General features: G+C 43.6%; 1 protein-coding gene and 1 pseudogene across 2 annotated transcripts in view; both read left to right on the top strand.

Annotated features, from left to right (window-relative positions):
• The first annotated feature begins 8,270 nt into the window (after window positions 1-8,270).
• Window positions 8,271-26,969, top strand: LOC311608083 (annotated as a pseudogene). Its single transcript has 4 exons — window positions 8,271-8,409; window positions 10,363-10,475; window positions 15,288-15,363; window positions 26,547-26,969. The product of its transcript is annotated as an uncharacterized misc_RNA (transcript).
• The window catches only part of ANKRD31 (ankyrin repeat domain 31), a 174,088-nt gene continuing 155,817 nt past the window's right edge, over window positions 9,153-27,423 (top strand). Inside the window, exon 1 of the mRNA XM_084802696.1 lies at window positions 9,153-9,283. The gene's annotated coding sequence lies outside the window, so the exon portion shown is untranslated. The remainder of the gene's footprint in view (window positions 9,284-27,423) is intronic.

Here is a 27,423-nt window from a genome sequence, read left to right as displayed (position 1 = left end):
TTCCAGCACTTGGGAGGCAGAGGCAGGTGGATCACTGTGAGTTTGAGGCCAGCCTGGTCTACAAAGCAAGTCCAGGACAGCCAAGACTACACAGAGAGACCCTGTCTTGAAAAACCAAAGCAAACAAACAAAAAGCATATGCCTTAGGCAGGGCACAGTAGCATACACCTTTAATCTCAGCACTCAGGAGGCAGAGGCAGGCAGATCTCTGTGAGTTCGAGGTCAGCCTGGTGTACAAAGTGAGTCTAGGACAGCCAGGGCTACACAGAGAAACCTTGTCTTGAAAAACCAGAAAAACAACACAAGAATATAAAAAATAATGAAATAGAAGAGGAAGCTCCCAAATTAATCTTTGTATAGGTAATCAGAATATGCTGTCATAATTTAATATGTTCTGCAAATTCAATAGAGAAGTGGATTATTTATTCAATAAATTTGTTATTTATTCAATAAAGAAATGATTTATTCTATGAGTAACTGGGGAGTTGGGCGGAGTTCATTAGCTCCACATTGAACCCAGTTCATGAGACATGTGGGTTCTTATCTTTCTTTCTTTCTTTCTTTCTTTTTTTTTTTTAGTTTTTCAAGACAAGGTTTCTCTGTGTAGCCCTGGCTGTCCTGAACTCATTTTGTAGACCAGGCTGGCCTCAAACTCACAACAATCAACCTGCCCCTGCCTCTTGAGTGCTGGGATTAAAGGCGTGCGCCACCAATGCCTCGTGTAGGTTTCATTCATCTGCAAAAACTAACAAACAGAATAGACAAACTGTTGGGATCAAGATAAGACAGTAGCGGGGGAACTGGTCACTCACAACCTCAATGCTGTCTGTCGGTCTAACATATCCAACCCCATAAATCTGAAAAGCATTTCTTATTACCTCCTACTCCAGCCCCGCTCTCTGAGGAAGTACCTCCCACACCATGTAGCAAACTGCAGTCACTGGTTCACTTGCCTGTCACTCCCATCCTTTTGACAACTTAATCCCAGTATTGCCTTCTGTGCATACCACCATCCTGCAAAGTAATTGCCCAATCAATGTAGAGTCAATGTCACGGCAGAGGAAAGGGCTCTGGCTAAAGCAAAGTCTCCATCAATAGCTTTTATTACCCAACCAACAACCAAGGGTTAGGTTTCTCAAGACTCCCCCCTCCAGCTGTACAAGTCCAGACAATGGTGTTTTAAAAGCAGGTCACTAAGGACAACTACATCTTCATCTGTCTGTGTAGGTCAATGAATCTGTGTAGGTAGATGAATTAGATAAAGTGCTAAAAATGAAGAAAAAAAAACCCCCAGAGCAACCCAGATGAATACAACCGTCAAGATGAATACAACCTCTCGCTCCTTAGAATTGTGTAACCTCTGAAATGATTCTTACTACCACTTCTCCTCTGATATTTCTTACTATGCTTATTTTAAGAGGAAAACAGGGGTTTGTTTCTTTGCTGTTGTTGTTGTTATTGTTTTGTTTTTGTTTTGGGTGTGGCATATTACTTTCCTTAGAGGGCCAATAGTATAAATTGTTTAGCTTTTTTTTTTTTTTTTTAAAGAAATCAAAGTTTTCACTTTTCCTGTTATGCCCAAGTGAATGGCTGTAACCCATTCCAAAGGTGAGGATGGGGGCCCCCGTGTACAGGGTGGACTCAGGGAAGGCCAGCGCCTACTGGATTTTCCACACAGTTCAACAGTAGCTCCAGTGGGGCTCATGTGCTTTAGGCCTCCCACACCCACAGTTCCAACTCTTCCAATTTAGTCAACAGCACTAGAGAAATATTTGCAAAAAATAGTGTATGTATGGTAGATTGGAGGGGCATGGCAAGATGGCTCAGACCAAGGGGGAACTTGTGCCAAACCTAATGACCTGAGTTTAATTCATGGAACCCACGTGGTGGAAGGAGACAGTCCACTTTTGCAAGTTGTCCACTGACCTCCACTTGTATGTTGTGTCCTATGTACACACAAAAACAAATAAATGTTTTTTTTTTAAAAAATGGTTATTGCATTTGAATCCAGGTTTGACAGTGCTCATCTGTAATCCCAGGACCTGGAAAGCTGATTAAACAGGTCCAGACCTTTTTCTTGTTAATCCATGAACTATGCAGTATATGAACTGTTTATATAGCATTTACATCATATTGGGTGCCATAAGAAATTTAACAGCCATTTGATGTGTACAGGAGGCTATACTTAGCTTTTTCACACATCAAGCACTGTTTTGTGCAGGGGCCTGTGGGAGGCAGTGAGCTTTGCTTTACGGGAAGAGGGCTCTCGTTTTATAAAAACTTGAGTTGTGAAATCTGGGCAGTTACTTTAAGAGTTTATCAAGTTAGGCAGCCTGGAGTGGCCGGCGAGCTGGTGAAGGCAGAGATGATTGTCAAAATTCGTTCATTTAAAAAAGATATGGGGGCTGGAAAGAGGTGTCTCAGAAGTTACCAGCACTTGTTGCTTTTGTGGAGGACCGGGGTTCTGTTCCCGCCACCCATATAGCAAGCAGCTTAGCTTTCCGTAACTTCAGTTTCAAAGGATCTGACGCTGCTGGCCTCTGCAGGCTCCTGCATGTCCTAGACTCCAATCGCCAGAGTCTATTCTTGAATGCCCAGTTGACAGCCAGAGTCCAGAGTCGATGCAACAGCAAAGGAATTTTATTGAGCCAACATGCAGGGGTCCACCAAGCTCCAAGGAGATGGAAGACCCCGTTCTATAAAAGTGGAGGGTTCAAATACCCTTCACAGAAGCAGAAGAAGTAACGTGGTTAGTTATCAAGTGATAGGCTAACAATAGGTGACCTTTTAGGTGAATGGGGGTCTGGGGTAGAAAATTCAAGTAGGGGAGGATGGGGGCAGGAAATTCCGAGGGCAGGGTGGAGATGGAAGCTAGGGAAAAAATTTTAACTTTGGCCTGTAATTCATAACTTGCTTAACAATGCTATTGTTACGATGGCTGAGCCAAGCTGCCTGGAATCTCACATTGCTTACTAACAATGTTACTGTTATGGTGGCTGAGTCCAGGCCACCTGGAATCTTAACACATGCACACAGTGCACAAACACACATCAAATAAATATTTTTCTAAAAATTTTAAAAAGTGTGTATGAGCTGAGTGTGGTGGCACATGCCTTTAATCCCAGCACTTAGGTGGCAGAGGCAGGTGGATCTTTGTGAGTTCGAGGCCAGACTGGTCTACAAAGAGAGTCCAGGACAGCCAAGGCTACAGAGAGAGACCCTGTCTTAAAAAAAAAAAGTGTGTATGTGTTGCCTGTGTGTGGTATATGGATATGGTGTGTGTGTGTGTGTGTGTGTGTGTGTGTGTGTTTTCAGGTGCTCTCAGTGTTCAAAGGTCCTGGATCCCCCTGGAGCTGGGATTACAGGCAGTTTGCAAGCTGCCTGGCTATGGGTGCTGGGAACCAAGCTCTGGAAAGAGCAGCAAGTGTTCTTAAGAGCTGAGCCATCTCTCAGGCACCAAAAGTATATGCATTGTGCAGAGACACGGGCCCGTGAAGACAGTCCAGAAAAGAATCTTAGAGAGCTGAAGACTTGGTTCTCAAGCTGCAACCCTCATGATCTCCCTAGGATGCGAGGTGAGTTTGCCTTGCCTTTGCCTTAGGAGCTCACCGATTCTCTCTCTGTGTCTCTGTCTCTGTCTGTCTGTCTGTCTCTCTCTCTCTGTCTGTCTCTGTCCCTCTCTCTGTCTCTGTGTCTCTGTCTCTCTGTCTCTGTCACTCCGTCTCTCCATCTCTCTCTGTCTCTCTGTCTCTTTCTGTCTCTCTCTGTCTCTCTGTTTGTCTCTGTCTGTCTCTCTGTCCCTGTCTCTCTGTCTGTCTGTCTCTCTCTGTTTGTCTCTGTCTGTCTCTCTGTCCCTGTCTCTCTGTCTGTCTGTCTCTGTTTGTCTCTGTCTGTCTCTGTTTGTCTCTATCTCTCTGTCTCTCTCTCCCTCTCCCCCTCCCTCCTTCCCTCCCCCTCCCCCTCCCCCTCCCCCTCCCTCTCCCTCTCCCTCTCTCTCTCTCTCTCTCTCTCTCTCTCTCTCTCTCTCTCTCTCTCTCAGGAACAAAGAGAGCTGCAGACCAAAGCTGGGAGCTGAATGAGAGGAGGAGCTGTGGCCTGAGACGAAGGACAGGAGAGAGTGTGGTGACTTTTCCATGAAGTGCCACGCACGATACACATCCCCCACCTTTCCCTCCTATGAAACAATGACATTTGAAACTTAATATCATGGTGAGTAGGCTTTTTTTTTTTTTTAAATGAGAATGTGAAGAGTGAAGCTAGCCAACACGGATCACTCAACCAGCCCAGCTGTATTCAGAAGTTCATGCAAGCGCTTGCCTGAAACTGCTTTCAGGATAGCCAAGTGTCTGACATTTCTCAAGGTCAGAATATGGGGGTGGGGCTGGTGGAAAACAAGTAGGAACAGCAACAACAACAACAGAACCATTTCAATAGCTATTGTAGAACTAAAGCCATTTAAAAAGCTTGTTTACAATGAACTTTTCTGATGAGAAGATTGGGTTGGGTAATGCTGCTTCATTACAGCTTTTTGAAATTACAAATGAAACTACAAAGAAGTACCTGTAATCCCAACACTTGGGAGGTTGAAGTAGAAACACACACACACACACACACACACACACACACAAACTATTATGTGGGTTTCTAACTATCAAACTGGCAAAAGAAGATGGCAGTCTGGCTCATGACTGACATGTGAAAATGGAGGCACACTTAGAGTAATTGGAGTGGAAATCAGCAGATCCTATAGGCAAAGTGATTTTGGGAGGATCTATAATAACGTGTCTAGGGGCTGAGCTATGGCTTGGCAATCAAGTTCCTGGCTGCTCTTCCAGAGGACTGTATTTGTTTCCCAGCACGTACATGGCAGCTTACAATTGATTTTAGCTCCAGTGTCAAGGCGACCCAACATCCTTTTCTGGCCTTTGTAGGTACTGTATGCACATGGTGCACAGACATACATGCAGCCAAAACACATGTACCTGACCTGAGTCCTGACCTCTTAAGTATATCTTCAACAGCATAAATATAAGCCCACATATGAAATAGTCATTTTTAGGACATTGACCCTTAGGTAGAATACAGCAGTGAGCCAGTGGTGGTGCATGCCTTTAATCCCAGCACTCGGGAGGCAGAGGCAGGTGGATCACTGTGAGTTCGAGGCCAGCCTGGTCTACAAAGTGAGTCCAGGACAATCAAGGACACACAAAGAAACTCTTGTCTCAATAAAACAAAACAAAACAAAAACCAGTAGTGACGTTGGTCAGGGCCCTTGCTCTACCCAGGAAGGCAAAATCAGTTGGAGCCCAATGGTCTCCTTGTGTTTGGAATTTGGAAGTCCAGGATGGATATGATTTGCACGGAGGATAGCAGACAGAAGGAGGTACAGAGAGAGCACTCCGAAGTCTGCAGTGAAATCCCCTCTGCCTGACTAAGAACGCATCAGTGCCAATCAGACCACAGAAGTGTGGCCTTCCTCTCGTGCAGGAAGAACGGCACACTGCAGTGCTATTCACAATAGTAAGCTGTTCCAGTGCGAGGCTACTCAGATCTGGCAGGACTACACAGCCACATCATAGAATATTAGAAGACCTTAATGATGGTCAAGTTCTCCATATGATGCAATGAACAGATACGTTGTTTGGTCTGGTGAGATGGCTCAGTGGGTAAGGGTGCTTGCTGCAAAGCCTAATGGCCAGAGCGCATCTCTGAATCCACATACTGGAAGGAGAGAACTGTCACAAGTTGTCCTCTGACCTCTACGTGCATATTGTAGCAAATGACACCGCACCCTCCACAAATAGATATATAGATAGACAGACAGACAGATAGATGTAATAAAAATAAATGAAGATAGCTTATTTAAAAAAAACTCAGAAAGTTTATCATATTATGCTTTATTTTGTGCAAAATAGGAAGAAATATTCAGATTTTCTTTCTTTCTTTTTTTGTTTGTTTGTTTTTTTGTTTTTGTTTTTGTTTTTCGAGACAGAGTTTCTCTGTGTAGCCTTGGCTGTCCTGGACTCACTTGTAGACCAGGCTGGCCTCAAACTCACAAAGACCCACTTGCCTCTGCCTCCCAAGTGCTGGGATTAAAGGTGTGCTTGCGGCTCATATTCATATTTTCTTATGCATGCTTTCAGAAACTTCGGAAGGATAACGTAGAAACCAACCAGCAAGTAGTTACTTATGCTTATAAGGGAGATGAGAAACGGGGCATACTGGGACCAATGTTGAGAAGGAAATAATTATACACACACACACACACACACACACACACACACACACACACACATGCCATGATAGCATTCAGCAACTTATACATGTCCATATGTGTAGGCGCACACCCACATAATCACACCCCTAATCCTTCCCTCCCCTATATTTCTTCCTATACCTTTATTCTCTCTCCTCTCACCTGCTTTCTCATCATCTTTTATGAGCCGTCAGCCCATTATATCTGCTGTCATCCTTTATGACCTCCCTGAGATTACTCCCACTCCCATCACAGACCTCACAGACACTCTTCCATCCTTCTGTGACTCCACCTCGGGCAGCTTTGATCCTCTGGCTCAGTCTTCCTCTCTCATCACACCTGCTCCCTCACACTGTGGCCCAGCCCCACGCTACTAAAGTTCTTCCTCCGTACTTAGCGTCTCACAGTTTCCACCTGAGACACGGTCTCTCCACCTCTTGCGGTCACCGTCATCCGGTGAAGTCTGACTTCTTCATGCATAACGTTTGGATGCCATCTCCAGCTCCAGCCTAGATGACCTAACTGGTACCTGTAATTCTTTTGACACAGTACTTCTGTTTGTTTGTTTGTTTGTTTGTTTTTCAAGATAGGGTTTCTCTGTGTAGCCCTGGCTTTCCTGGACTCGCTTTGTAGACCAGGCTGGCCTTGAACTCACAGCGATCCACCTGCTTCTGCCTCCCGAGTGCTGGGATTAAAGGCGTGCGCCACCACGCCCGGCTTACACAGTACTTTTAATGCTGCATTGCACTTGCTTGTCCCATTTCCTGCCTCAGCTACTAAACAGTAAATTTCTTGAGGACAAGAGCCCTTTGCTTTGCTCACCATTAATATTTTGCTTTATACCCAAGGACTTAGCATTTCCACAATATATGCTCTCAGAACCACATGTTGAATGGATGAGTTGAGCATGCCTTACAACACAAGTCTCTAACATCCAAAGGACTTTGGAAGTATAGAGTGCTAAGCATCCCATTAAGGAATATGAAGAGGCGTGAGGGTAATAGATTTTTAGGAAATATTTTAAAATTTTTTTTTTTTTAAAATTGTGTGCATAGGTATGACTATGCGTATGTGCGCATGTCGTTTATCACCAGAGCCTGTCCTGGTTAACTACTGCTATCAACTTGACACAGGCCAGAGTCATTTGAAGGAGCCTCAGTTGGAGGGTTGCCCAGACCAGATTGGCTTGTGGCAGGATTAATGACAGATGTGAATGGGTCCAGCCCACTGCAGGTGGTGCTACCCCTGGACAGGTGGTCCTGATCGATATATATATATATATATATATATATATATATATATATATGTATGTATATGTATATGTATATGTATATGTATATATATGTATACACACACACACACACATATATATATATATATATGGCTGAGCAGACGACTAGAGATCAAGCCAGTAATTAGCATCCCTTCACTCAGTTCCTGCTTGCACTCCTGTCCTGGCTTCCTTCAGGGACGGGTTGCAACCTGTAAGAGGAAACAAACACTTTATCCTGTACGCCATTTTTAGTCAGTGTCTTATCATAGCAACAGCAGGAAAGCCAGACAGAAATTGGTACGGACCTGACCATGTTGTTATTTGGGAAGGATTATGGAATTATTTGGAGTCCTGAGCTGGAAAAGACACTGAGAACCTGGAGTTTAATGGGACGTTCTGTGGGAGATTGGAATGTTTGGAGAACTGCAGATGACGGAGGCAAAGATACTACTGGGGGCACTTGTGTGGTATATTTAAATTAAGAATCTGTGGAAGCAAAGTCTTGTTTGCTTTACTAGGACAACGGACTCTGGGGTTGAAAAAAAAAAACCAGCTGTGATTAATAAGAGACCAGCATCAGTGAGACAAAAAACCTTCTGGGAAGTTATTTTCTCAAACTGAGCACACAGGAGCTATGGTCCAGGGGTGGGCCAAGGCTACATCTCAAGCTGGCAGCTAAATTGCCTAAGAGTTCCCCACAGGATACTAGTTTTGGCTGCATGGAAGTTGGAGGTTTTAAGGATGTCACGGAGAGAAGCTGAGGCTTGGCAGCAGGTGTCAAGTTTGGCGTCCCTGAAGACGGGCCAGAAGAAGTCAGTGGTCTTTGCCATTGCAGCCTCCATTACACTGGAGACCTTAGGATATCAAAGCTGTCAGGGCTGTAAGATGAACCCCAAGGCCAGGCAACAGCAGACATAGCATGGAGTCTATCTGAACCTGTGAGCTGCGCTGAGCGGGAGAAGTGGGACCGCCCAAGCCCCTGTGGAGCCCAGAAGATCGTGAGTGAGTTCTAGATGTTGGATGAGATTTTGATATATTTGGATTTTGATTTTGCTTGGATCTTATTGTAATTGTGACCTGGTTCCTCTTTATTGGAATAGAAAAAGTATATACTTATTTTTTTTAATAGGAGCTCATAGTTAAAAGACTTTGTAGTTTTAAAGAAGACTGGGGCTTTTAAAATGTTGACATTTTTAGTGACTGTGGGACTTTTAAAAGTTGCCCTGTGTTCTATATTTTGATATTAATATTAGCGGGAGATCTTAGGGAGAAAGGAAAGGAAGGTTACAGTTGAGCAGTCATGCATTTGTGTATCAAATCGACAAGGAGTGGAAAAGTCCTCACTAGCTACAGCTGTCAACTTGACACAGCCCTGAACAATTTGAAGGAGTCTCGAGTGAGGAATTGCTCAGATCAGGGTGCCCTGTGGCCACATCCCTGAGGAATTGCCTTGACTAATGATTGACAAGGGAGAGAGGGAGGGAGGGAGGGAGGACGGGAGGGAAGGCCCACCCCACCCTACTGTGGGTGGTGCCACCACTGGGCAGGTGGGCTTTATCTGCATAAAACAAGTGGTTGAACAGAGACCCAGAGAGCGAGACAGTAAGCAGTGGCCCCCTCCGTGGTCTCAGCTTCGGTCCCCGCTTGATCTCCTGCCTGCCTTGATGATGGACGTTAACCTGTGAGATGAAATGGTCAGTGTTTTATTACAGCAACAGAGAGCCAACTAGTGCAGGTCCATTGGAGCTGATGTGGTAAGAAACAGTGATGAGGCACTCAGTGTGCCTCATACTCAGCCCACTGAACCACTGAGCCTTTTCTCCTGCCACCCCCCACCCCGACTCCCGCCCCCACACCCCAAAGGTATTTTAAAGTCTTGAAATATACAATCTCTTTTCATTTACTCAGATTACATCTCAGTTGTTATCCCTTCACTTGTGTCCTCCCGTTCCTCCATCCCTCCTTCTTTCACCCTATTCCCCTCCCCCACGTCTGTGACAGATGGGGACATCCTCCCCCACCATATGGTCACAGCCTATCAGGTCTCATCCTGGTAGCCTGCTTATCTTTTCTCTGAGTGCCACCAGGCCTCCCCACCAAGGGGAGGTGGTCAAATATGGGGCACCAGAGTTCATGTCAGAGTCAGTCCCCGCTCTCCACAAAACTGTAGAGAATGCCCTATCTATTGGCTAGATCCAAGTAGGGGTTCAATGTTTGCTGCATGCATTGTCCTTGGTTGGTGCATTAGTTTAAGTAGAGGGCCCTGGGTTCAGATCCACTCGTCATGATGTTGTAGATTTCTAGGAGCCTCTGGGTATTTCCGCATTCTCTCATACTTCTCTCACCTAGAGTCCTAATAGGATGTCCTCGCATCTATCCCAATCTCCTGGTCAGTGAAGACTTTCATGGGACATCCCTTTTGGGTTAGTGTCCATTTATAAGCGAGACTATACCATGTGAGTCTTTCTGAGTCTGGGTTACCTCACTCAGGATGATCATTTCTAGTTCCATCTATTTGCCCACAAATTTCAGGATTTCTTTGTTTTTAATAGCTGAGTAATATTCCATAGTGTAAATGTACCACAGTTTCTTTATCCATTCTTCAACTGAGGGACATTTAGGTTGTTCCCAGGTTCTGGCTATTACGAATAAGGCTGCTATGAACATGGTTGAGCATATGTCCTTGTTTCGTGGGAAACTTGCAATCTTATTCTCAAGAGTATACCTTTAAGGAGAATTGCATTAGATATACAGAGTTTCACAGTGGATAAATGGTTAAACAGGTTCCCACTGTTCTTAAGGAAAGCCTATCAGTGTATGCGCCATTTTCCAGCTCAGCACTGGCAGATTCGTAGCAGAGCTTCTAAGTCCCGTACTAATGGGGTCTCCTCTTCCCTGGGGTGGGGGCAGTTGGCCATCAGCCCACGAAGGCAGGAGGAGCAGAAGGTGAGGTGCGGGGCTCGGAAGGCCATGAGCACGAGGGAAATGACCACGATGTTCAACTTTATTGTGGGAAAACAAAAGCAATATAGTCCTTAGAGAGTGGGTGTGGGGCTCCCAGGATAGGCGTACATAATTGTTTGGAATTAGGCCCTTCAAGGATGCTCGGTTTGCATTTGGCAGCACGCTCCTATGGTATGAATGAAAACATGGTACCTAATTATCCTATAGATGCAGGGAGGGAAGAGCTAGCAAGGACCTGTGCCAACGGCCATACGTACGTACGTACGTAGATAAGGTCAGGCAGAGTAGGAGGCCCAGCTGGGGAGAGAGAGTCCTCCTAGCGCCTAGCTCAGAAAGGCTATCCAGACATCATCTTTTGCTTTTTTTTTTTTTTTTTCAAGACAACACTTTTCTGTGTTATCTTGGCTGTCCTGGACTCACTCTGTAGGTCAGGCTGGCCTGGAACTCACAGCGATCCACCTGCCTCCGCCTCCCGAGTGCTGAGATTACAGGCATGTGCCACCTCACCCGGATTGTATGTGTTCTTGAATATGGCTTGAAAGTGTTTTTACTGAGGATTTTCATGTCTTTGGCCATCGGAGAGATTGGTTTGTATTTTTGTTCTTTGTTAGATCTTTATCTGGTTTTGGTAAGAGGGTAATACTGGCTTTATTTAAAAAAAAAAAAAAAGGTTGGAGCTGAACCTTTAATTTTAGTACCTGAGAGGCTGAGGGAAGCAGGTCTCTGAGTTCTAGGTCGACTGAGGCTCTATAGAAAGACATTGTATAAACAAACAAACAAACAAATGCTTTGCAAGTGTTCCTTCCTATTCTCTTTTACAAAAATAATGAGCCAGACGTGGTGGCATATACCTTTAATCTCAGCACTCGGGGAGGCAGAGGCAGGCAGATCTCTGTTAGTTTGAGGTTAGTTTAGTTTACAAAGCAAGATATAGGACATCCAGGGCCACACACAGAGAAACACTTGTAGAAAACAACAAAACAAAACAAACAAAAAACAAACAACAAAAAAAGAAATTCTCTTTTAGGTACTTCAATTTAGTAGAATTTGGATATTTAAACTATTTTCGCATGATTATTTCCTCAGTGTCTGTTGTCATCTTTCCCTCTTCATCTCTGAATTTAGTAATTTGGGCTTTTTCTCTTCTTGGTTAATTTGGCTCAGGGTTTTGTTTATGCTCTGTGTTCAAAGATTTCTTTTCACTTTTATTTTATTAATGTCTGTCCTGATTTTTGTTATTTTTCTATGTCTACTGATTTTTCAGATTGGTTTGTTCTTGTTTTTCCAGTGCTTAAAGTTTATCATCATGTTGTTCAGTTGAGCTCTCTGTTATTGTTATTATTATTATTATTATTATTATTATTATTATTATTATTATTATTATTATTTAGTGTAGGCACTTAGAGCTGTAAACTTCATTCTTAGACCTACCTTCATTGTACTCCATACATTTGGATATGTTGTGCATTTATCATCATTTAATTCTATAATTTTAAAAATATTTTCTTCTTGATTTTTTTTTGGAGTGACTAATTCACCATTCAGTGGTGTGTGTGTGTGTGTGTGTGTGTGTGTGTGTGTTTAAATCGCTTTACAGCCTCATACCAGCCCCCTCCCTGTTTTCCACCCAGTCCTGCCCTCATGTCTCCCCCTCCCTATACCCCCTTTACTACTTTTCAGTGAAGGGGAGTCCTAAGGGATACCAACCCACCCTGACACCTCAAATCACAGCAGGACTAAGTGCATTCTCTCCCACTGAGGCCAGACAAGGCAGCCCAAGTAAGGGAAAGCGATCCAAAGGCAGGGAACAGAGTCAGTGACAGCCCCTACTCCCATTGTTAGGGAATCCACATGATGACCATACTGCACATCTGTTACATATGTGTAGAGGCCTAAGTCTGGCCCATGCATGCTCTTTGATTGGTGGTTCAGTCTCTGTGAGCCCCCACAGACCCAAGTTAGTTAACTCTGCAGGTCTTCTTGTGGTGTCCTTGATCCCTCCAAATCCCCCCAACTCTTCCACAAAACTCCCGGAGCTTGGCCTATTGTGTGGCTGTGGGACTCTGTATCTGCTTCCATCAGCTGCTGGATGAAGCCTCTCAGAAAACAGTTATGCTAGGCTCCTGTCTGCAAGCACAGCAGAGTGTCATTAATAGTGTCAGGGGTTGGTTCTCTCCTGTGGGGTGAGTCTCAAGTTGGACTAGTCATGGGTTTCCCATTTCCTCAATCTCTGCTCCATCTTTAAAAAAAAAAAAAAAAAAAGATTTATTTGTTTATTTAATGTATTTGAATGCTCTTTCTGCATGTATACCTGCATGCCAGAAGAAGGTATCAGATCACATTATTGACAGTTGTGAGCCACAATGTGGTTGCTGGGAATTGAATTCATGACCTCTTCGCCTCCATCTTTAACACTACATTACTTGTAGGCAGGACAAAATTTGGGTCAAAGATTTTTATGGGTGGGCTGGTGTCCCTCTCCCTCCATTGGAATTCCCACCTGGCTACAGGGGTGGTGACTTCAGGCTCCATATGCCCCACTGATAGGACTCTCAGCTAGGGTTACCCCTATAGACTCCCAAGAGCCTCCCTTGTCCCAGAAGACACCTACCTGTTTCTGTCTTTTCTCCTGGTCCTCCCTTCCCCTCTCTTCCTCCACTCTCCTTCTCTCCTCACATCTGAGCGAAACTCTCAATCATCATAGACAAGATATTCCAAGACAAAATCAAATTTGAACAATAGCTATCCACACATCCAGCCCTATAGAAAATACTAGAAGGAATACTCCAAGCCAAGGAGGGTAACTACATCCAAGAAAACGCAGGAAATAAATAATTCCACACCAGCAAAAACAAAAGAAGAGAAACACACACACACACACACACACACACACACACACACACACAAACCTACTACTACTACTACTGCTACCATTACCACCACCACCACCAACATCATCATATGATCAAAATAGCAAGAATTAACAAGCATTGATCATCAATATCTCTCAACATCACTGGCCTCAATTCACCAGTAAAAAGACACAGACTAATAAGATGGTTGTGAAAACAGGATCCATTCCTCCACTGCATTCAAGAAACACACCTCAGCAACAAAGATAAACATTACCTCAGACTAAAAGCCTGGGAAAAAGTTTTTCAGACAAATGGTCACGAGAAGCAAGCTGGAGTAGCTATTCTAATATCAGTAGGTGTTTTTTAACCTGTGAAAGCTTGTGTGTTTTCTGTAGTTTCTCTTATTGCGGATTTCTAGCTGTATTCAGTTGCGGTCAAATAGAATACAGAATGTTGTTTCATCCTTTCTGCATCTGTGGAGACTTGCTTTGTGTTCTAGTAAAATCCTTTGTCCGATGAGTTGCTGGCAGAGCTTCTTTCTCATTCTGTGGACTTCCTCTTCATGCACTTGTTTGTTTCCTTAGCTATGTAGAGCTTTTTAGTTTTATAAAGTTCTACTTGTCAATTGTTGGCCTTAAGTTTGGGGCAAATGAGTCTTATTCAGAAATTCCTTCCTACACCTGTCACCATATAGAGTACTGCTTATGTTTTGTTTTTGTTTTCCCTAGCAGGTTCAGTGTTTCAGACTTCATGTTTAAGTGTTTAACCCATTTGGAGTTAGTTTTTGTACAAGGGTCTAATTTTAGTCTTCTGCATGTGGATAGCCAACTTTTTCAGCAATATTTGTTGAAGACGGTTTCTTATATTCAGGCTATGGTTTTTTGGCATCTTTGTCAAATATTAATTGGCCATAGTTATGTGGACCTATGGTTGGGTCTTTGATTTTTGTTCCGTTGGTCTATACATCTGTTTTTGTGGCAGTGCCATATCATTTTAATCATTATGGTTCTGTAATATAATATCTTTAGCATTGTTCTTTTAATTCAAGATTGTTTTGGCTATTCAGGGTCTTTTTTATTCCATACGAATTTTAAGATAGTTTCCCTCCATTTATGTGAAGAATTAGATGTGGATTTTGATTGGGATTGCATTGAGTTGATAAACAGATTTTGGTGGAATGCTATTTTCACAGTGTCAATTCTACCAATCCATGAGCCTGAGCATATCTTTTCAATGTTTAGTGCTTTTCTTTACTGTTTCTTCAGAAGTTCATTTTGTCAGATATTAGAACAGTGATGCCTGCTTGTTTCCTGGTACCATTTGATTAGAGTGGTGCCTATCTTTCGAGCTGTGTTTCTTGTAGGCAGCAACAGATACATTGATTTTGTTTCTTGATCCATTCAGTCAGCCTGTATCTTTTGACTAGAGAATCAAAGCCATGGATATTTAAAGTTATTATTAAAATATATGTGTTAATTGAGGTCTTTATGTTGTTCACTTTTGATATTGTTTGTGTTCTAATTGATACTTCATGTGTTGTCGTCTCCTCTTCTCCCACAGTCTCTTTGCTATGCCTACTCTTCTGATCAGGGCAAAATATTGCTTGTTGTACTTTCTTTAGGTTTGGTTAGGCTATTTATGTCATGGACAATTTTTTCTTTCTCTTTCAATAATGGCAGATAGTTTTGCTGGGTATATTAGTTTAGCCCAGCCATCATAGTATCTTAGGAGTTAGAATGCACTGTTTCATGCTCTTCTGCTTTTCAATGTTTCCATTGAGAAATCAGCTCTTATTCTGTTGGGTTTTCCTTTAAGTGTGACTTGTGTTATTTTTCTCTAGGCTTTCAATATACTTTCTTTGTTATGTATGATTAGTGCTTTAGCTATGATATACTGTGGGGATTTTCTTATCTGATTTTTGTGGTATGTCTTTTCTTAGTTTGGGGAAGTTTTCTTCTATGATCTTGTTGAAGATCTGATCTTTGCCATTGACCTGGGATTCTTCTCCCTCATCTGTATGTACAATTTGAAGGTTTGATTTTTTTTTTCATGGTGCCCCATATTTCCTGTATGTTTCTTTCCTGCTTAAAATTTAAAAAATTTCATATTCCTTGATTATTTGGTTTAGATCCTCTAGTTTATCTTTGAGTCCTGATATTTTATTTTCTGTTTGAATTATTCTACTGGTAAGGTTTTCCTTTGAGTTTTGTTAGTTGAGTTATTGGGTTTTTCAGTTTGATACTCATTTCAGTTTGAGTCCTATTTAATGTTTCTATCTCCTATAGAATCCTGTTCTCAAGTCTTGGGTTGTCTTCACCATTTCTGTCAGCTTTATGTTTGCATTTTTTTTTGGTATTATTCAGGTGTTTATTCTCCTTAAATTCTTTGTCCTTAATTTCACTGAGTCATTTCTTTGTGTATTCTGTAAACTCATTGAATTCTTTAATGGGGTTTATGGTTGTTCTTTTAAATTTTGTGTCTGGGGTTTATTGAAGCAGTTCTCGTTCTACAGGACTGGTAGGTATTGGAGAGAAACTACTGGCTTGATCTTTCATGTTGTTGGTATCCTTGCAAGGAGATCTGGACATGTGGACTTGTCTTTGTCTATTTATTTATTTTATTATTATTTTTTAAATGTGTATGTGTATATCTGTGTGAGTACAAGTGCCAGCAGAGGCCAGAAGAGGATATCCATAGATGGTCGTGAGCCACCATGTGGGTGCTGGGAATAGAACTTGGGTCCTTTGAAAAGAACAGTCAATGCTCTTAATCACTGAGCCATCTCTTTAGCCCTGTGGACTTGTTTTGTTAGTTCTAGGTCTGATGTGGACAGATCAGTTTGGAGCAGAAGAGAGGATGTGTGGTTAGGTTGGGCCTAGATGTTAGGCATAGGAAATAGCTTGGGTGACATGAAGTCGGGGGGGGGGGGGCGGGATACAGGGAACTTGGCTACTATACCAGACGTTGCCTCCTGCTCTAAGCCTGGAGTGTGGAGGTAGGTCTGATGGGCTGTTAATGTTGGTTGTGGTGTGGGAGGGGCCTGAGATTGGAGGATACGTAGGCAGGGTCCTGACAAAAGCATAGAGATCGGTTGAGGCTCAAACAGGGGGAGGCCATACGAGGTTGGAGCACTGGAGCACATCCCCTGGATGTGGGATCCAGGCTAGATCTGGCAAGCTGGGGCGGATGCATGGATGGCAAGAGTCAGGCACACTCACTGGGCTAGACCTTGGAGAAGGATGCGGGAGATCAAGCTGGGTGGAAATGTTGGGTGCAGACACTTGGGACGCAGTTCTTTTTAGGAAAGGCTTGGTGGAAGATTTAGAGCATGTGTCCATGGTAGTGCTACACTTTCCTTCCCCAAAAGACCCTAGCCCAGACCCAGGGGTTCTGAGGTTTGGCCTGCCAAGTAGATAAGAGATGATGATGTCCCATTACAATGATCCAAATTGGGTCCAGGTCCAGACCTAGAGTTTTTCTTGAAGGATTATATTACTAGGCCTCTGTATATTTCATTCCTGCATACAGATTGAATAACCATAACATCAAAGTCTGAAATGTGATGTGCTCCAAAATTAAATACTTCACACCCAACCTTATATAAACGGCCACGGGCCAAAGGCAGATGAGTAAATAATATAACACCACCTACACGCTAGGTATGTATGACGTGTATAAGATAGGAATATTGTTCAGATTTATACTGTTCGGGTCTCTTGGCTGGTAAGGAGGCTAAGGGAGCTGATGCAATGGGATGAGGAAAAATGAAAACTATTCAGGGTCAGGCTTGAAGGACATGTTTAAAAATGAAGTGTGTAAGGGACTTTCGCACTCTTTCAGGATGCGAGAAATTGTAGAGAGAGCCAAGAAGAGTCTTTTGGAGTGCGTTGAGTCCTATTAATATTCTTCAAATATCTCAAGGAAGCAGTGGAATCCACTGAGTTCACCTACTGCAGAGAGCTTCTTTAAAGGCGAGTCTGCGTTTATGGTGCTTGATACAGGTTCCAGGATGTTTTGCAGTTGCTCGGCTTGTGTTGTTTTTAAATTATCTGTATTATCAGTATGCCCAGCTAGCAATCAATTAAGACACAGACACTTGTTATATTTTAAAATAGCCTTAGTTAACATGGGGCAGGGCAGATATTAATCCTCTAAACTATTTTCCGTGGTGGGGCAGGTATGGGATCCCTGCCTTAATCCCACACCATCTGCTTCTAATAATTTCTACCAAGCTACCTCCCATCCATAATCCCAAATACTTGCTAATGTTCTTAATCTGGGCCAAATCCTCCATCCATGCCTGCCACGTGCTCCTCTTCCATCTAACCCATGGCGGCCGCCTTCTTCTTCTTCTTCTTCTTCTTCTTCTTCTTCTTCTTCTTCTTCTTCTTCTTCTTCTTCTTCTTCTTCTTCTTCCTTCTCGGGACTTCCTCCGGTCTTCCTCCTTCCTCCTAGTGGCAGTCTTTCTTTTTCTTCCCAGGATTCCTCTCTCTCTCTAAGCCTGGGAACCTTAGCCACACCTATCTCCTTTGCCCTGCCCAGGTGGGATGGCTTTTTATGAATCAAAAGGTGGTTCACAGAGACAGCAAGCAGTAATTAGCATTAAAATACATTAAGCCACCCCCCTCCCAACAGACTTGGATTTCCTTACAGATGTCTACCCTAAGCTGTTCTGACTTAAACTGTTTGAATCCAGTCTTGAGTTCTCCAACACAAACCATTTCACACCCAACTGTTACAGCTAAACTGTTGCTTCTCTTAAGATGTGTTGGAAATGAACAAAACGCTTTGTGAAGGAGCTCTGAGGCAAGGCACTGCCAGCTGCACTGCCAGTCACCGCAATTATATCCTGGCTTTTACTTCAGGTTCTTTCACAAGGCCTCCATCCAAATGCCAGCTGGATACAGTCGCTCCAAGGCTTGGCTGAAAGGATGCCCTTCTAAGTTCACATTGCTGGCAGGCCAGGTTACTCTTTGATAACTGTGAGAGGCTCTGTTTCTCCCCGGCTGCTTGCAGAAGGCTTTCTTTGATTCCTTCCCGTGTGAGTCTCTCATAGTACACACTTTCATAACACACTGGTGCCACCAGAGTGAGCAAGCAGCATGGCAAGTGACATAATGCTGGCCAGGGAAAGGCTGGTTTGTGAAAGTGGCATGCGTTATACTTTTGCAATAATTCACCCAGTCCCATTCAAGGAGGTTCTAGTCACATTGTCATAGAGGGCATTTACAAGGACAGGAGCATCAGGATCGCTGTGGGTATTGTGAGCAGTCTGCACCTGTAAAAGATCCCAGGGCTCGCTGGGCGTGGTGGCACACACCTTTAATCCCAGCACTCAGGAGGCAGAGGCAGGAGGATCACTGTGAGTTCAAGGCCAGCCTGGTCTACAAACTGAGTCTTGGACAGCCAAGGCTACCACAGAGAGACCCTGTCTCAAAAGACCAAAAGAAAGAAGAAGAAGAAAAAAAAAAATCCCAGGACTCAGGAGATTAAGATCACGTGTTTGAGGCTATTCTGAGTTATGTAGTGAGTTCCAGACCAGCCTTTAGATACATAGAGAGACCTTGTGTCAAAACCAAACATATAAAGAGTTCATTCCTCTGACCGTGAGATTTAGGTGACTGACAGTCCTTATCATGCCTCAGTAGCAGTGACTAACTTGTCAATAAGGAACTGACAGAGAAGAAATAATCAGAATATCAGGTTTAATTTTGCAAAAATAATACTAATTATCAGACTTTGGATGGATTACTCTCAGTTATGCCTCACTATGATAAAGTCTAAAGAGTGTGACTATTGTTCAGATATGGCCAATAATTTCAGTGTTTTCCATGTAAGTATTATTTTGTAGCTATATGCTTTATGTACTTAGAAGTCAATGTTGGCTATTTCTTTTGTAACAGGGCCCCATTTCACCATTTTCTATCTCTCAATACACAGAGCGCAGCAATCTAAATAATACACAGATTAAACTGTAGAATTAGTTTGCAGAAGTCTATCAGTTGGTTTTTTTACAAAGGAAAGTAATTCGTATCTCCATTCTCTTATGAGAAAAAATACCAAAAATTTTGATGATGATGATGATGATGATTTTAGGCTTTTTGAGACAGGGTTTCTCTGCCTAGCCTTGGCTGTACTGGGCTCTATTTTTAGACCAGGCTGGCCTTGCCTCCCAAGTGCTGGGATTAAAGGTGTGTGCCACCACAGCATTGCCAGGAATTCTTTTGATAGAGAAAAAACAAAAAGCCTCCCTGCCCCCCCAGTTCTATCAGCAGAGTGTCTGGCACTGAGCTAGGATTATAGTTGTGTACTTAAGTGACACATTTCTAAGTCTTATTCTTCAAATATCCAGAACATGATTAAATAAAACAAGAATATCTTTTGTTGAGCTTCCTCAGCTGTCAATGTAAAGGGGTTTGGTTTTTGTTGTTGTTTGTTTAGCTCTCACAGTCATCGGCGTGGGGGGGGGGGTAGTCAGAGACACATGTTCAACTCATAGAGGAGAAAGTGGCGATTCAAAGGGTTCAGGACCTAACAGAATGGCTTTCTTCCATAGAACCAGAGAGGCTTTAACTAGTCAGAGAAGGAGCTCGAAAAACCTCAGGAGAACTGTGCTGGGAAGCACCCAGGTCAGTGCCAGGACCATGTGTTGCTTTCCTCCTTATTCTACACTAATGGGGACAGGAAAGATCCCTGAACTGACTGAATCCCACACTGCAGGCATTGAGGCATTTGTTACATTCTACCATTCACACCTAAGCCCTCAAATAAGGTAACTTCTAAAGAAAAGTCAGAGGATGCTTGTGTGACATCAGAACTTTGTCTCTTTTTGTTTTTATGTCTGTTATATTATGTGTATGGCTGGTTTCCTGCATGCATGCATGTATGTGCGCCACATGCAAGCCTGGTACCCGAGGAGGTCAGAAGAGGGCTTTGGTTTTCCTGGAACTGGAGTTTCAGATGGTTCTTGAGGTACCATGTGTCTTTGAGTCTTTTGTTATTATTATTTTTGCCCTGTATTCTCTTCCCTGCTTTTACTCTGCCAAAAGGACAGTAAAGAACAATCCTGATCCCCTGAGCTTTCACCTGCTTAGCTCTGTCCCAGCCCTTTCACTTCAAAAGGTCTTGATCTGGCAGTATGGAGCTTTTAAAGACACAAGCTTCAAATGGGGTTTAGTCCCCATTCTTACCCCTTAGGGAAGCCTAGTCCCCTCTCCCCTACTACCTGCGATTTGGAGCAAGTTGCTTAACTTGTCTGAGCCCCTTTCCTCATCTGTAAAGTCAAGTGATGTGCTTTACAACGTACTTCCCAGTGATGTTGTAAGATGCGTGCAAAGTGACTAACAGTCGGTGCCCAACAAACGGTGACATTTATAGCTGTACAACCTACAAATGGCTACAATCTAGCCATTTGACAGCTCCCAAGCAAACCATCTTTGCACTCTTTGCCTCAATTTCAAAGAGCCAGAGTGGGAGGGATAAGCTGATCTATTTGCAGGTTTAAGCACAACCCCGCAGGGCAGAACATGGAGCCTTGAGGGACTACGTTTTGATAAGAAGAAGGAGGAGGAGGAGGAGAGGAGGAAGAAGAGGAAGAAGAAGAAGAAGAAGAAGAAGAAGAAGAAGAAGAAGAAGAAGAAGAAGAAGAAGAAGAAGTAGAAGAAGAAGAGAAAAAACTCACCCTCAGCCTAAGGACTTGGTCTGGCTTTTTGGGGAAGGGGTCATTCTAAATTCAGCTATTGTGCTGACCTGTTTGTGACTGAGGAATTATTGGAGAAAGGTAAAGGAACAGAGAGGTCTGATTGATCTCATCTCTGCTCTCTAATCTCTAAAACACAAGGTGAAAGGACAGTTCGGAGTGGGTCAAAGACATGCCAGCTGTGGTTGGCACATCTGAACAGTTATCAGCAGTATTAGTGTAGCCACATAATGGCAGACAGTGTCGGGATTGGCCTGGGACCTTTCAGCCCACATCCAAGGCATATAAAAACCCGTCTCCCCACAGATGACTTTCTGTCTCATTTGAAAGGGATTCAGACAGACGGAGAATAATCCACATGGTTTACCAGAGGGGGTTAAGTGATGTGCTCTGAGCTAAAGCCAATCCGCCTCACTCTTTCTACCTGAGATGACTTGGGGAAAGGTGGGTTTCACTGCTGGCCAATAGCAAGCGAACAGCTCCGTCACGCTACTTCCTTTACCATGCTGAAATCTGACTTGCAGGCATCTCACAGATGTGCAAAGCTATGTTGCAATGGATATTTGGACACCTGCCTCCACTCTTACCTGAATACATGTAGAAGTGAAATTATTATTCAAATCATTATTTTCAAAATGCTTGTGAAAACCACAGAAGAATAATTCTTGTCTCCAACACCCCCAGGAGCTCAGTTAGAATTTCTTGGGGTGGGCGTGGGGGTGGAGAGCTAATTTTATACTTTAAGGTGCTTTACTCAGATCCAAGCTTTGTAACATGACTGAGAGGGTTACTCAAGCTGTGGTGACACAGGGGCACCAGAAGCTCAATGCAAACATTCCTCAAAGACTCAACGTTACATGCAGCCACACCATGTCTTAATATAGGAAGGAAAAAGATTGCTCCTCTTATAGTTTGGTCTCAGGGTGGGATTGCCTTCCATCCCTCACATCTTTACTTGACTAGTGTATTAAAAAAAACTTATTAAAAAATCTTGTTGATATTTCCAAACTGATCACTTTAACCTCTAGTTCTTTCAGAGATTAAGGCATGTGATTACCTCAGGACCCTTCCTTGAAAGGGTCAAATGTAAGCAATCCATATTATGGTACTGTAAGTAGATTTATTTCAGAACAAAAGGAAAAATGAGCCTTCATCGTTATTATTTGGAGCTATGGCTTCAAACCAAACCAAACCAAACCTTCCCTGACCTTTTTGGTTAGGCATGACCAGGATCCAGGCGCAAACCTATGATGGCCAAGACTTGAATTGGAAGACCATCCATACAGCCCTCCCTATCAATTTCCCTGCCTTCTTCTGTCTCCTGCAGATGCATCTCTAACACCCGTGGTGAGTTAGAGGCAGGTCCTATGTGGGTCACGCTGAAATGGGCAGAGCTTGGGTTGGGGACTGCTCAATAGTAGAGAATGCGTGAAGCACTGGGTCTGATCCCTGCAGCTAGAAGAGAGTGCAAAGAAAAGAGAGCAGGGTTTGGTGTTCCCAAAGATAGACTAGGGGAGACAATGTTTCATATGTACAGTCCTCCGTCCTCTTGCCAGAGGCCAGGTGAACAGATCTAAAAAGAGGCTTGAGTCTTTTTTGTTTGTTTCAAGGCAGGGTCTCTCTGTTTAGCCTTGACAGTCTTTGTAGACCAGGCTGGCTTCGAACTCACAGAGATCCACCTGCCTCTGCCTCCTGGGTGCTGGGCTTAAAGGCGTATGTGCATCCCCACTGCCTGGCCAAGTCATTTTTATTTTTAACAAACTGCCCCAAAGATTTTGGCACACATGGCTAGTACATCTCACCTAGAATAATAATTACCTAAATATCCATAGGCAGCTAAGAAAAAGACTAGATGAACTCTCTAGGAACACAATTTTTATATTTCAACAAGTCCCTATTGTAAAAAACAAAACAAAACAAAACCTTAAATGCTTTCTATGGTTTAATAAAACTATTAAGAATGAAGCCTATTGCCAGGCCCTTCCACTCTGAGGATGCCCTAACATCTTATCCATGGATTACTCCAGTCATGACCACTGCAGACAACCTGTAACAGCCTTGGGGAGCAGCACGCTAAGCAAAACAAGATGTGGGGAACGCTAGATGAACCTGTTTATCGATTGCTATCCTCAGTCAGGTCAGCAGGGTAGCACTTCCCAAAAGAATGTCTGTGATTAGTTCTCGAACACAGCCTTTCATTTGTCCAAGCAACTGTACCATAATTGTCACAGCCTCTCCTGGCTATGCAATTAGACTCTTCAGCTCACTTTTCCAGTTCACTAGAATATACCTCTCTGTGCTGCTCCTGGTGTTGTAACGCTAGGCCCATTATTATATTATTATTTGGTTGTAGGAAGGGGTATGAATGAGACAGGCTCTTATCCAAGGCTACTCTTTAACTCCGTTGTGTATCCAAGAACGGCACTGAACTCCTGACCCTCTTGTCTCCACCTCCCCAGTGCTTGAATTACAAGGGTGCACCACCATGTGTGGCTCAACATTAGGCCCATTGGCCCATTAAAAGGCTTCTCTTGGGTGAGCTTTTCTTGCCTGCTTTTGCTCTTTACCATTAGTAGATGTCACTAAAGTGGGCTGACGAGGAGAGGAGGGCAGACACAGCAATGGAGGTTAGCAGCAGTGAAGGAGGGCTGGGACAGCAGTAGTAGCAAAGCAGCCGCTGAAGAGCTCCAGAAAACAACCAGGGCACGAAGTGTAGTTGGCAGAGACAGAGAAGGCTGCAAATGGCTGAAGACAAGACACTTGCAGGCTCTGGTGACTGGGAGCTGCCGTGTCTCAAGGGCCAAGTGTCCCTACATGATAACCCTGGAAGACGTAATAGTTGCTGTCAAAGGCAAAGGGTCCCAGCACACCAGGTGTCAGAGCTCTAACACTAGCATCTAAGCTGAGCATCCAACCACTTGAGACCTATTCAGGAGCTACAACTCCAGTAAGTGCTGCCTCATGTTACCTGCTGGTTCCGTTCACAGCAGGGATTAAAATAGCCAGCCGCTGCTGCTTTACAGCTGGTGGGTAGATCCCAGCATTATACGCCTCCAACCTGACAGCCTACACCCTTCTAGAGGCTAGTGCAATAGGAGTCTAGTTCTCAGGGCTTGACGCTTTAAACCTCTGGGTTTGCCAGTCCAGCCCCTAGGCCTTGGGCACTAAAAGGCCCAGGACTGCCTACATAGAAAAGCTCTTTGTCAGCCCATGATTTCTATCTAGGTAGAGCAAAAGGGTGCCACCCTATGGCTGGTAACAGTTTGTTCCTACTGATACACATTAACTTCTCCAAGCCCCAGGATCATCAAGTAAAGCCTAGACAGGAGTGTAGGCATAAGGTTATTGTGTAATTCAAATGCTGATTTCTGTATTGCGCACATCTGCTCGCCAGCTGTTCTGAGACTCTCCTGTCTCAATGTTGTATAAGCACTGCTCCCCAATTGTTCCCTGGTATGCCAATAAAGCAGCTTACAGCCAATCTCCCTTTACAGCAGGGGAGAGAATAGGGCTGGACTTCCTGGCAGCCAGGGGAGGAGGAGTTGGAGGAAGAGAAAGATGAGGAGATTCAGCCACTGGAGCTGTCCAAGAGAGCTCAGAAGAAAGAGCTGGACAGGAGGGAAAGCTACAAAGTGCAAGTGTCTCTGGGATGTGCACTGGGAAGAAACCAAATTATCTTAGAGGGTTAAGAATACTGCAATAACTGTTCAGTTCTTATGCTGTGAAGCTTGTTAAAATAATATAATTGAGCCTTAATTATTTGTGATAGCTGGGTTAAGAGAGAAACTGAGAAACAAACATAGTTTTCTAAGAATAACCCTAACATTTTAGCACACCAAGTGGGCCCGAACTTACATAGAAATTAAAACTACAAAGCAGTCTCTTAGTTCTGTTAATTAAGAGAGCAACCACAGTTTCTAAGGCAGCCCCTTACCCGACTTCCCCACTCCATCCCCCCGCCCTGAAGAGCAGCAAGGCCTCCAGTCTGCTGTAGAAAAACAAACACTGATACAAATCCAAAGAAGCAAAACAGAGACAGTTTTTTTGTTTGTTTGGTTGGTTGGTTTTTTTTAAGTCTTTGCTCTGGAAGGAAAAAAAAAAAGTGGCTCTTTAACACAAACAAGCTTCTCAAAGCCAGATTTTCCTAGCTAAGGCAGGAAGCTAAATCACTTTGAGAAGGAGCTCTTGCTGGCCTGGCTTCTGCTCAGTTCTTGTGCTGTGAAGCTTGTTTAAAAAATAGAGCAGAGTCTCAATTATTTGTGTGTTAGCTGGGTTAAGGGAGAAACTGAGAAATGAGCACAGATCCGCGCCCCCCCCCCCACGATAGGGTTTCTATGGGCAGCCTTGGCTATCCTGGACTCACTTTTGTAGATCAAGCTAGCCTCTAACTCACAGAGATCTGCCTACCTCTGCCTCCCAAGTGCTGGGATTACAGGTGTGCAACACTACACCTGGCTACAAACACGGTTTTATAAAAATAACTTTAACACAGCAGAGACTAAATCATGGAGTATCACTATTGGTTGGGATTGAAATCTATCTCTCAAGAGAAGTTTAGGGTGCGCAAGGATGGATTTATTACTTCCAGAGTGGATTGATAATGAAGTGTCTCACCTTCCTCTCTTTTGTATGCCCCGGATTGTCAGTCTCACGTGCACATTGTGTGATGATGAAATCGTTGACTGACGTAGATGTGATCACCAGGCTACAATGCAGCCTGGACTTTAACGTCACTGCTTGCAGAATTGTAAGCCCAAATGCATTAATAATATAGGCCTTATAGATTCTTCTGTGAGTAAAAACAGTTTCATAAATAACTGATTGTAGAGAGCTATCTATGAAAATTGCAGGGGCAGGAGTAATCATATCTAATTGAAGGTGGCAAGGCTAAGCTCCAGGAGAGTCAGAAAAGGCCTCTAAGAGAGTAAAGAAGGAATGAGGCTGAAGTTCCTGATTCTTTGTTGGTTTTTTTTTGGGGGGGGTTTTGTTGTTGTTGTTTTGTTTGTTTGTTTGAGGCAAGGCTTCTCTGTGTAGCCTTAGCTGTCCTAGACTCCCTTTGTAGAACAGGCTGGCCTCGAACTCACAGCAATCTGCCTTCTTCTGCCTTCCGAGTGCTGGGATTAAAGGCGTGTGCCATCCAATTTCCCGATTCTCACCCTCATTCATATCCGCGCCTCATTCTGCAAAAATGATGAGAGAATCTTCTCTTATATCTTACGGATCAGAACGCAAGTTCTTTCTAGAAACGAACTCTTGCCTTTTAACGAAGAGCATCGCCTTCACTAGGGCTAAAGCTCCGGTGGGGAGGGGCTTTAACCAGGGTTCTACAACTATCTAAAGCAGAAATTGGGAATTGCCTTTTCTCTCCCTAACCAGCAGCCTCCCACCTCCAGTAGATGCAGTAAAAATAATGGTGAGAGGGCAAGTTCAGTGCACTCAAGGGGGCCTGGGGAGGTCTTTAGAACGCAAGTACCTCGCTTCCTTTCACTGCGGACTAAGTCGCCTCTTACCTGCTGGCCGCCCTCGGGGGCAGCTCCTCTCCTAGCGCTAAAGACATCAAGAAAATACTAGACAGTGTGGGCATCAGTGTGGGCATCGAGGCGGACGATGACTGGCACAAGGTTATCAGTGAGCTGAATGGAAAAAACATTGAGGATGTCACTGCTCAGGGCGTTTGGCAAGCTCGCTGGTGTGCCTGCTGGTGGTCCCCGTAGCTGTTTCTGCTGCCCCTGGCTCAGCAGCTCTTGCTGCCGGTTCTGCCCCTGCTGCAGCAGAGGAGAAGAAAGATGAGAAAAAGGAGGAATCTGAAGTGTCAGATGGTGACATAGGATTTGGCTTGTTTGATTAAATTCTTGCTCCTTTGCAAATAAAACCTTTCTATGTATGTATGCATAAAAACAGGTACCTCACATAGGCTTAAGGTGAAGGTTCTTTGATGATGTAGAAACAAATATTGTGTATGTTCATAGCAAACTTTGTGAGGAAACACTCAGCAATGCTTAGGTGCTGACACACATTCCTATGGGTGTAAAATTATTCACAGGAGACTTTTGATTGAAGATTTAAAGAGACCTTCCTCCCCGTAAATTAGATTGGCCATTCAAGTGTTGCTTTGTATAGGAAAACTCCAAGTAACCACTAGATGCTGCTAATGGGCTGTGAAGGTTTAGGTTTTTGTTTGTTTGCTTTGGTTTTTGTTTTGTTTTGTTGTTGTTGTTTTGGTTGTTTGTTTGGTTTGATCTAAGGATGCTAAATTATTGGGTTAGAATTTAAGGGAACTCCAGAGAAATTACAAACATTACAGTCTGTACATACATACAGGGAAAAAATATCCTACAGAACCAGGAAGGGAGATGTAATAAGGATGGGTGAATAT

The sequence above is a fragment of the Acomys minous genome (assembly GCF_964271855.1).
Source record: "Acomys minous genome assembly, chromosome: 11".
Lineage (NCBI taxonomy): Eukaryota > Metazoa > Chordata > Mammalia > Rodentia > Muridae > Acomys > Acomys minous.
Note: the sequence above shows the minus strand (reverse complement) of the source record. Positions and strands in the feature narration are given on the sequence as shown.